Source organism: Bombina bombina, chromosome 2, assembly GCF_027579735.1.
Source record: "Bombina bombina isolate aBomBom1 chromosome 2, aBomBom1.pri, whole genome shotgun sequence".
NCBI lineage: Eukaryota > Metazoa > Chordata > Amphibia > Anura > Bombinatoridae > Bombina > Bombina bombina.
In genome coordinates this window covers 998,950,219-998,961,305 of record NC_069500.1, presented here as the reverse complement: position 1 = coordinate 998,961,305, position 11,087 = coordinate 998,950,219, and positions in this window count along the sequence as shown.

Genomic DNA, 11,087 nt, shown 5'->3' with positions numbered 1-11,087 from the left:
TGACTTTTATGTGTGGTTGGACTGAGATTGCCCCCCCTCCTTATTGGCAACACGGAGTTTCATGTTTTAATTACTTTTCACTATCCACTTGAATCACTATATACACTAGTTTTGTATTATAGATAGCTATTGGTCACTTGGTAAGGTGTGTTATGTAACTTTGGCCATGATTGGTCAAACTCGTGGGGAGGGCAGTTTGGTGCCTATTTAAGGCCTGCATTTTCACATTGTTAATTTGTCAGAGGAAGGGACTGTTACTGTCCCGAAACGTCACTAGTTTGAATTAAAACTTTTTGTCACAGTTGGAACCGTTCAGTGAGTGCTTCTTTGCTACATTTTATCTTCTATCTCATAGCACCCTGACAAGTTGCAAAAGTTGGTGAGAGTGCACTTACACCATTGCTTGGAATATATATATATATATATATATATATATATATATATATATATATATACTATAATGAGCATAATCATGCACAACAGAAACGATTTTAAAGGGACAGTCTACTACAGAATTTTTATTGTTTAAAAAGATAGATAATACCTTTATTTCCCATTCCCGGGTTTTCACATAACCAACACATTTATATTAATATACTGATTACCTTGTATCTAAGCCTCTGAATGTAGCCAAATCAGTGCTGACTCACAAATAACTCCATGGGAGTGAGCGCAATGTTATCAATATGGCACATATGAATTAGCGCCGAGATAAGAGGCAGCCTTCAAGGGCTTAGAAATTTGCATATGAGCATACCTAGGTTTAGCTTTCAACAAAGAATACCAAGGGAACAAAGCAATTTTGATGATAAAGTAAATTGGAAAGTTGTTTAACCCCTTAACGACACGTCACACAGGGTACGTCTTACACAAACTGGTCTTGAAAGACCAGCGACTACCCTGTACGACGTTAGGAGTTTAAAGAGACTGGAAGCGATCCTGATCGCTTCCAGCCACTTTCAAGCTATTGCCGTGATGCCTCGATATTGAGGCATCTCTGCAATACCTTTTCTGGCACACCAATGCAGAGAGGGCCACTCTTTGGCCCTCTCTGCATCGGCCAGCGAGGGTGACGATAGTTGGTAGGTGGGAGCAGCTGCAGGGAGGCGGGTGGGCAGCCCATCGCTGGTGAGCTTCCGTCTGATTAGTCCCCAGTGTGTGTGGAAGCGCGCACAGGGGCGGGGGGAAGTGCGCGCGCCCCTGCGATCTGCACTGATGGTGGTGTTGGTGGGAGTGGAAAATTACTTTTAAAAAAAGGGATGTGGGAGAGGGGGAGGGGGGGCCAGCTACACTACAGAAAAATAAAAATAAAAATGACAAAAATGCACATTATTTTGAAAAGTGGGTACTGGCAGACAGCTGCCAGTACCCAAAATGGCACCAAATAGTTAGAGTTAGAGAGCTGTTTGGGGGGGGGGGGGGCTCAGGAAGGTTGGGTGGTAAGGGGGGATCCTACACTGCAGAAAATATATAAATTCAAAAAAAACACAAACTTTTTTTTTTAATACTGGCAGACTTTATGCCAATGCTTAAAATGGCGGGACATTTGTGGGGGAGGGAAGAGAGCTGTTTGGGAGGGATCAGGGGGTGGGATGTGTCAGGTGGGAGACTGATCTCTAAACTAAAGCTAAAATTAACCCTTCAAGCTCCCTAATTAACCCCTTCACTGCTGGGCATAATACAAGATTGTGCGCAGCGGCGTTTAGCGGCCTTCTAATTACCAAAAAGCAATGCTAAAGCCATATATGTCTGCTATTTCTGCACAAAGGGGATCCCAGAGAAGCATTTGCAACCATGTGTGCCATAATTGCACAAGCTGTTTGTAAATCATTTCAGTGAGAAACCTAAAGTTAGTGAAAAAGTAAACTTTTTTTTTTTTATTTGATCGCATTTGGCAGTGAAATGGTTGCATGAAATATACCAAAATGGGCCTAGATAAAAACTTTGGGTTGTCTACTACACTAAAGCTAAAATTAACACTACAAGCTACCTAATTAACCCCTTCACTTCTGGGCATAAAACAAGTGGGGTGCGCAGCGGAATTTAGCGGCCTTCTAATTAACAAAAAGTAATGCCAAAGCCATAAATGTCTGCTATTTCTGAAAAAAGGGGATCGAAGAGAAGCATTTACAACCATTTGTGCCATAATTGCACAAGCTGTTTATAAATAATTTCAGTAAGAAACCCTAACCTGGTGAAATGGTGGCATGAAATATACCAAAATGGGCCTAGATCAATACTTTGGGTTGTGTACTATAAAAAAAAATATATACATGTCAAGGGATATTCAGGGATTCCTGACAGATATCAGTGATCCAACGTAAATATCTAATTTTGTAAAATAATGGTTTGGAAATAGCAAAGTGCTACTTGTATTTATTGCTCTATAACTTGCAAAAAAAGCAAAGAACATGTAAACATTGGGTATTTCTAAACTCAGGACAAAATTTAGAAACTATTTATTTTGGTTGTTTTTTGGTTGTAGATGTGTAACAGATTTTAGGGGTCAACGTTGGAAAAAGTGTGTTTTTTTCTATTTTTTCCTCATATTTTATATTTTTTTAGTAAATTAGAAGATAGGATGAAAATAATTGTATCTTTAGAAAGTCCATTTAATGGCGAGAAAAACGTTATATAATATGTCGGTATAGTAAATGAGTAACAGGAAAATTACAGCTAAACACAAACACTGCAGAAAAGTAAAAATAGCCCTGGTCCTTAAAGGTACATTATACACTCAGATTTTTTTTCTAAATGTATAGTTTTGCTTATTTTTAAATAACATTGATCTGATTTTCAGACTCCTAACCAAGCCCCAAAGTTTTATGAGAATACCATCAGCTACCTACTCCAAGCTTGCTACTGTTTGTGTAAAGGGTCTTTTCATATGCAAAAGAAGGGGAGAGGGGAGTGTCTTATTTCCCACTTGCAATGGGCTTTCCAGCTACCTTTTCAACAGAGCTAAACTGAGAGCTTCTAAGTAAGTTTTTAAACTGTTTTACACTGGATTTTTATATCAGTATCTGTGCATCTTATTCTTTATAGTAGTGTCTATTATATGCAGTTATATGAAAATGAGTGTATACTGTCCCTTTAAGGGAAAGAAATTGAAAAATGTCCTTGTCCTTAAGGGGTTAAAATTGAATGCCCTATCTGAATCATGAAAGTTTCATTTTGACTAGACTGTCCCTTTAATGTTAATTTAAAGGGACACTGAACTCAATTTTTTTCTTTTGTGATTCAGATAGACAGACATCCCAACCTGCAAAAACTAATTTCAGGGAGCCCCCCGTGCCCTCACTATACTACCTCACAGCATGCCAACCTCAATATAGTACCTCACTGTACCACCTCTGTATAGTACCTCACTGAACCACCACTGTATAGTAGCTCACTGTACCACTTCTGTATAGTACCTCACTATAGTACCTCACTGTACCACCTCTGTATAGTACCTCACTGTACCACCACTATATAGTACCTCACTGTACCACTTCTGTATAGTACCTCACTGTACCACCTCACTATACCACCTCTGTGTAGTACCTCACTGTACCACCTCTGTGTAGTACATCACTGTAGCACCTAACTATTGTACCCCCCAGCCACCTAACCCCAATTCAGAATTCCTCAGTGCTCTGATTATGAAATAGTTTAAAATGTTATCAAATTATATGTATGGGAGTCTACACAATATAGAGGTACGAGAGTCTGCACAATATAGAGGTACGAGAGTCTGCACAATATAGAGGTACAAGAGTCTGCACAATATAGAGGTACAAGAGTCTGCACAATATAGAGGTACAAGAGTCTGCACAATATAGAGGTACAAGAGTCTGCACAATATAGAGGTACAAGAGTCTGCACAATATAGAGGTACGGGAGTCTGCACAATATAGAGGTACGGGAGTCTGCACATCTCACCTATATTATTATATATCAGGCCTGCTGCTGTCTCGCACCGCACTAGAGTAGAGATCAGGAAGGGGGAAAAAAGTCTAGAGAGGAATGCAGTAACTATTTACATTGAGCTATAACATAACAATGACACCTAGAGGTAGAAATGAAAAGTGCAGGCACAAATTTTCTCTGGCACCACTATTTGCGGGAGATTGTGTTTCATTCGCAGGTGTCAGGGAGCCGCTTTTTCAATGCGGGAGACTCCTGGACCTTCCGGAGGGTTGGGATGTCTGGATAGAGCATGAAATTTTAAGCAACTTTCTAATTTACTCCTATTATCAAATTTTCTTCATTCCTTTGGTATCTTTATTTGAAATGCAAGAATTTAAGTTTAGATGCCAGCCAATTTTTGGTGAACAACCTGGGTTGTTCTTGCTGATTGGTGGATAAATTCATCCACCAATAAAAAAGTGCTGTCCAGTGCCTGAACTAATAAAAAAGTTCAGATGCCTTCTTTTTTAAATCAAGATAGCAAGAGAATGAAGAAACATTGATAATAGGAGTGAATTAGAAAGTTGCATGCTCTATCTGAATCATGAAAGAAAAAATTTGGGTTCAGTGTCCCTTTAACTATAACAATTTGAATGAAGATATTGCTGGAGACCAAAATAATTAAGTCAGAGGGTAGCTAATGGGTGTGTGTTGGAGGCAGTAAATTAGGGTATAGGTTGCTTAAAGGGACAATGTACTGTAAAATAGTTTTCCTTTAATGTGTTTCCAATGACTTAGTATACCAGCTGCAGAGTATAAAATGTATATGAGAAGTTACTTCTTTACAGGTTTTTTTCGTATATGAAATAACAGTTTTTGTTATTTGAAGCCATTATCCATTAAAATTGATTGTACTTACAGGAAAATCAGATTTACTTATTTTATCACTTTATTTACACACATATGCTTCTTCATATTATCTCTTTCTGTATACAAAATCCCAATACTTTAGGAAAACTATTAAAAATTAACATTTTATTACTTCTCTCTCACTGGGAGTGTAATTTCAGGTTTCTATAGCCAATACTTAAGTATAGACACTTCCAGTATAGGTAGGGATACATATAGCATCCAGACCAGCACTCCATCTCAAATAAATAAAAAATGTATTGTCTGGGTGCAGACATTCAGGGTCACCCCTGCAGACCCAATAGAAATAAAAAAAAATATGAAAACGCACTCCATCGCTTAAGAAAAAGTGAAAAAACTTTATTGTATTTCAATCAATCATTGAGCAACATTTTAGGACAAATTCCTTTTTAACATGCTTGAGCTTAATAAAGGGGCATGTGCCCAAAACATTGCTTTACTACAATAACAATTTTCACTCTTTGTTAAGCCTTGGAGTGCAATCTCTGGTGCATATTTTAATATAGGTATGGATACCCCATCCAAAATCAGCTATTTCAAATGCTGATATAAAGGTAAATGATTTACTTTTAGGGCCAGATTACATGTGGAGCGGTATTTAACGCTCCCACTTGAGCTTTAACTCTGCTAGAAGCTTTTTGCGCGCATCAGGCAGTGCAATAACTTATTACATAGAAGTCAAAGGAGCAAAAAAATTGGAAAAAAAATCCTAACATTCTACTCGCACAAAAAAACAGATTGCATATTCAAGTGCACTAACCCGACATGAAAATATGAATAATTCACATTCCAATGTTCTTCACATAGCAGAATATGTTCCATTTATTCATAAAACATAATTTATGTAAGAACTTACCTGATAAATTCATTTCTTTCATATTGGCAAGAGTCCATGAGCTAGTGACGTATGGGATATACAATCCTACCAGGAGGGGCAAAGTTTCCCAAACCTCAAAATGCCTATAAATACACCCCTCACCACACCCACAATTCAGTTTAATGAATAGCCAAGTAGTGGGGTGATAAAGAAAGGAGTAAAAAGCATCAACAAAGGAATTTGGAAATAATTGTGCTTTATACAAAAAAATCATAACCACCATAAAAAAGGGTGGGCCTCATGGACTCTTGCCAATATGGAAGAAATTAATTTATCAGGTTAGTTCTTACATAAATTATGTTTTCTTTCATGTAATTGGCAAGAGTCCATGAGCTAGTGACGTATGGGATAGCAATACCCAAGAAGTGGAAAAATTAAACCACAACCCAAATATAAGTTTATTCTCATAAATAAAAGGAAAAACTTAAATCATAAGCAGAAGAATCAAACAGAAACAGCTGCCTGAAGAACTTTTCTACCAAAAACTGCTTCCAAAGAAGCAAAAATACATCAAAATGGTAGAATTTAGTAAATGTATGCAAAGAAGATCAAGTTGCTGCTTTGCAAATCTGATCAACTGAAGCTTAATTCTAGTAGAATGAGCAGTAATTCTCTGAGGCGGGGCTTTACCTGACTCCAAATAAGCTTGATGCATCAAAAGCTTTAACCACGATGCCAAAGAAACGGCAGAAGCCTTCTGACCTTTCCTTTAACCAGAAAAGCTAACAAATAGAATGGAAGTCTTCCTGAAATCTTTAGTAGCTTCAACATAATATTTCAGAGCTCTCACCACATCCAAAGAATGTAAAGATCTCTACAAAGAATTCTTAGGATTAGGACACAAGAAAGGGGCAACAATTTCTCTATTAATGTTGTTAGAATTCACAACCTTAGGTAAGAATTTAAATGAAGTCCGCAAAACTGCCTTATCCTGATGAAACATCAGAAAAAGAGATTTACAAGAGAGAGCAGATCATTCAGAAACTCTTCTAGCAGAAGAAGATGGCCAAAAGGAACAACACTTTCCAAGAAAGCAGTTTAATGTCCAAAGAATGCATAGGCTCAAATGGAGGAGCCTGTAAAGCCTTCAAAACCAAATTAAGACTCCAAGAAGGAGGGAATGATTTAATGACAGGCTTGATACGAACCAAAGCCTGTATAAAACAGTGAATATCAGGAAGTTTAGCAATTTTTCTGTGGAATAAAACAGAAAGAGCAGAGATTTGTCCTTCTAAGGAATTTGCAGACAAACCTTTATCCAAACCATCCTGAAGAAACTGTAAAATTCTAGGAATTCTAAAAGAATGCCAAGAGAATTTATGAGAGGAACACCATGAAATGTAAGTCTTCCAAACTCGATAATAAATCTTTCTAGAAACAGATTTACGAGCCTGTAACATAGTATTTGTCACTGAATCAGAGAAACCTCTATGACTAAGCACTAGGCGTTCAATTTCCATACCTTCAAATTTAATGATTTGAGATCCTGATGGAAAAATGGACCTTGAGACAGAAGGTCCGGTCTTATTGGAAGTGGCCAAGGTTGGCAACTGGACATCCGAACAAGATATGCATACCAAAACCTGTGAGGCCATGCTGGAGCTACCAGCAACACAAACGATTGCTCCATGATGATTTTGGAGATCACTCTTGGAGGAAAAACTAGAGGCAGGAAAATATAAGCAGGTTGATAACACCAAGGAAGTGTCAACGCATCCACTGCTTCCGCCTGAGGATCCCTGGACCTGGACAGGTACCTGGGAAGTTTCTTCTTTAGATGAGATGCCATCAGATCTATTTCTGGAAGACCCCACATCTGAACAATTTGAGAAAACACATCTGGATGGAGAGACCACTCTCCCGGATGTAAAGTCTGATGACTGAGATAATCTGCTTCCCAATTGTCTATACCTGGGATATGAATCACAGAAATTAGACAGGAGTTGGATTCCGCCCAAACAAGTATCCAAGATACTTCTTTCATAGCTTGAGGACTGTGAGTCCTACCCTGATGATTGACATATGCCACAGATGTGATATTGTCTGTCCGAAAACAAATGAATGGTTTTCTCTTCAATAAAGGCCAAAACTGAAGAGCCCTGAGAATCGCACTGAGTTCCAAAATATTTATTGGTAATTTCCAAACCCCTTGTGCTGTCAGAGATCCTCAAACAGCTCCCCAACCTGAAAGACTTGTATCTGTTGTGATCACAGTCCAGGTTGGACGAACTAAAGAGGCCCCTAGAACAATACGATGGTGATCTAACCACCAAGTCAGAGATAGTCGAACATTGGGATTTAAGCATATTAATTGTGATATCTTTGTATAATCCCTGCACCATTGATTCAGCATACAAAGCTGGAGAGGTCTAATATGAAAACGAGCAAAGGGGATCGTGTCCGATGCTACAGTCATGAGACCTAAAACTTCCATGCACATAGCCACTGAAAAGAATGACTGAGACTGAAGGTTCCGACAGGCTGCAACCAATTTCAAACATCTCTTGTCCGTTAGAGACAAAGTTATGGACACTGAATCTATCTGGAAACCTAAAAAGGTTACCCTTGTCTGAGGAATCAAATAACTTTTTTGTAAATTGATCCTCCAACCATGTTTTTGAAGAAACAACACTAGTTGATTCGTGTGAGATTCTGCAGAATGTAAAGACTGAGCAAGTACCAAGATATCGTCCAAATAAGGAAACACTGCAATACCCTGCTCTCTTATTACAGAGAGTAGGGCATAGAGAACCTTTGAAAAAGATTCTTGGAGCTGTCGCTAGGCCAAAAGGAAGAGCGACAAATTGGTAATGCTTGTCTAGAAAAGAGAATCTCAGGAACTGATAGTGATCTGGATGAATCGGAATATAAAGATATGCATCATTTAAGTCTAATGTGGACATATAAATGCCCTTGCTGAACAAAAGGCAGAATAGTCCTTATAGTCACCATTTTGAAAGTTGGTACTCTTACATATCGATTCAAAATTTTTAGATCCAAAACTGGTCTGAATGAATTTTCTTCTTTGGGACAATGAATAGATTTGAATAAAACCCCAGACCCTGTTCCTGAAACAGAACTGGCATGATTACCCCTCATAACTCCAGGTCTAAAACACACTTCAGGAAAGCCTGAGCCTTTACTGGGTTTGCAGGGATGCATGAGAGAAAAAAATCTTCTTGCAGGCGGTCTTACTCTGAATCCTATTCTGTACCCCTGAGAGACAATACTCTGAATCCATTGATTTTTGGACCAAATTGGTCCAAACATCTTTGAAAAATCTTAATCTGCCCCCTACCAACTGAGCTGGAATGAGGACCACATCTTCATGCAGACTTGGGGGCTGACTTTGATCTCTTAAATGGCTTGGATTTATTCAAATTCAAGGAAGGCTTCCAATTGGAAACAGATTCCTTTGGGGGAGGGATTAGGTTTCTGTTCCTTATTTTGTCGAAAGGAACGAAAACGGTTAGAAGCTTTAGATTTACCCTTAGGTCTTTAATCCTGAGGCAAAAAAACTCCCTTCCCCCCAGTGACAGTTGAAATTATTGAATTCAAATGAGAACCTATTACCTTGGAAAGAAAGAGATAGCAATCTGGATTTAGAAGTCATGTCAGCATTCCAAGATTTAAGCAACAAAACTCTTCTAGCTAAAATAGCTAAAGACATAGATTTAACATCAATTTTGATGAAATCAAAAAATTGGCATCACAAATAAAAATATAAGCATGTTGAAACAAGTTAACAATGCTAGACCAATCATGATCCAATACTTGTTGTGCTAAAATTTCCAACCAAAAGGTTAAAGCATCTGCAACATCAGCCAAAGAAATTGCAGGTCTGAGAAGATGACCTGAATATAAATAGGCTTTCTTTAGATAAGCTTCACATTTCTTATCTAAAGGATCTTTAAAAGAAGTATTATCTTCCGTAGGAATAGTAGTACATTTAGCAAGAGTAGAGATAGCCTCATCATCTTTTCCCAAAACTCTAAAGTAACTGCTGAAGAAGGAATAAAAGAAGTACCAGGCCTATTCCATTCCTTAGAAATCATATCAGAAATAGCATCAGGAACTGGAGAAAACCACTGGAAAAACCACAGGAGGTTTAAAAACAGAATTTAAACATTGACTAGTTTTAATATCAAGAGGACTAGTTTCCTTAATATCCAATATAATCAACACTTCTTTAACAAAGAACGAATGTACTCCATTTTAAAATAAAAAAGTAGATTTGTCAGTGTCAATATCTGAGGAAGGATCTTCTGAATCAGATAGATCCTCATCAGAGGAGGATAATTCAGTATGTTGTCGGTCATTTGAAATTTGATCAACTACATGAGAAGTTTTAAAAGACCTTTACATTTATTAGAAGGCAGACAAAGCCTTCTGAATAGAATCAGCAATAAATTCTTATAAATTCACAGGTATATCTTGTACATTAGATGTTAAATGAACAGCAACAGGCAATGTACTATTACTGATGGACACATTCTCTGCATGTAAAAGTTTATTATGACAACTTAATACAAACCACAGCTGGAGATATAATCTCCACAAGATTACAACAAATGTACTTAGCTTTGGTAGAACTGTTATCAGTCAGCAAGGTCCAACCGTGATTTCTGAGACAGGATCAGATTGAGACATCTTGCAAATGTAAGAGAAAAAACAAAATATAAAGCAAAATTATCAATTTCCTTATATGGCAGTTTCAGGAATGGGAAAAAAAAATGCAAACAGCATAGCCCTCTGATAGAGGAAAAAGGCAAGAGGCATATAGGAATGGGGTTTAAAATAATGAAAATATTTGGTGCCAAGTATAATGCACAAACAGAGAATTTTTTTTGGCGCTAACAACATCCGGAAATGACATACTTGCGTCATTGAAGACGCAACCTTGTGAAAGGACTCAGCGTCGACAAAAGACGCCTAAAAATGACGAATTTGCATCATCGAACGTAACTTCGGGCCAAATAAATCTCGCGCAAAAAATGACGCAATATACTTTGGCATTTTGCGCCCTTGCGAGCCTAATTCTGCCCGCGAATTTAAAATGACAGTCAATTGAAAAAAAGAGTATACCCTGGGTAAAAAATATATTTTGCTAAAAAATGCATTTCCCAGATATGAAACTGACAGTCTGCAAAAAGAAATATACTGAAACCTGAATCATGGCAAATATAAGTACAATACATATATTTAGAACTTTATTTAAATACATAAAGTGCCAAACCATAGCTGGGAGTATCTTAAGTAATGAAAACATACTTACCAAAAGACACCCATCCACATATAGCAGATAGCCAAACCAGTACTGAAACGGTTATCAGTAGAGGTAATGGAATATGAGAGTATATCGTTGATCTGAAAAGGGAGGTAGGAAATG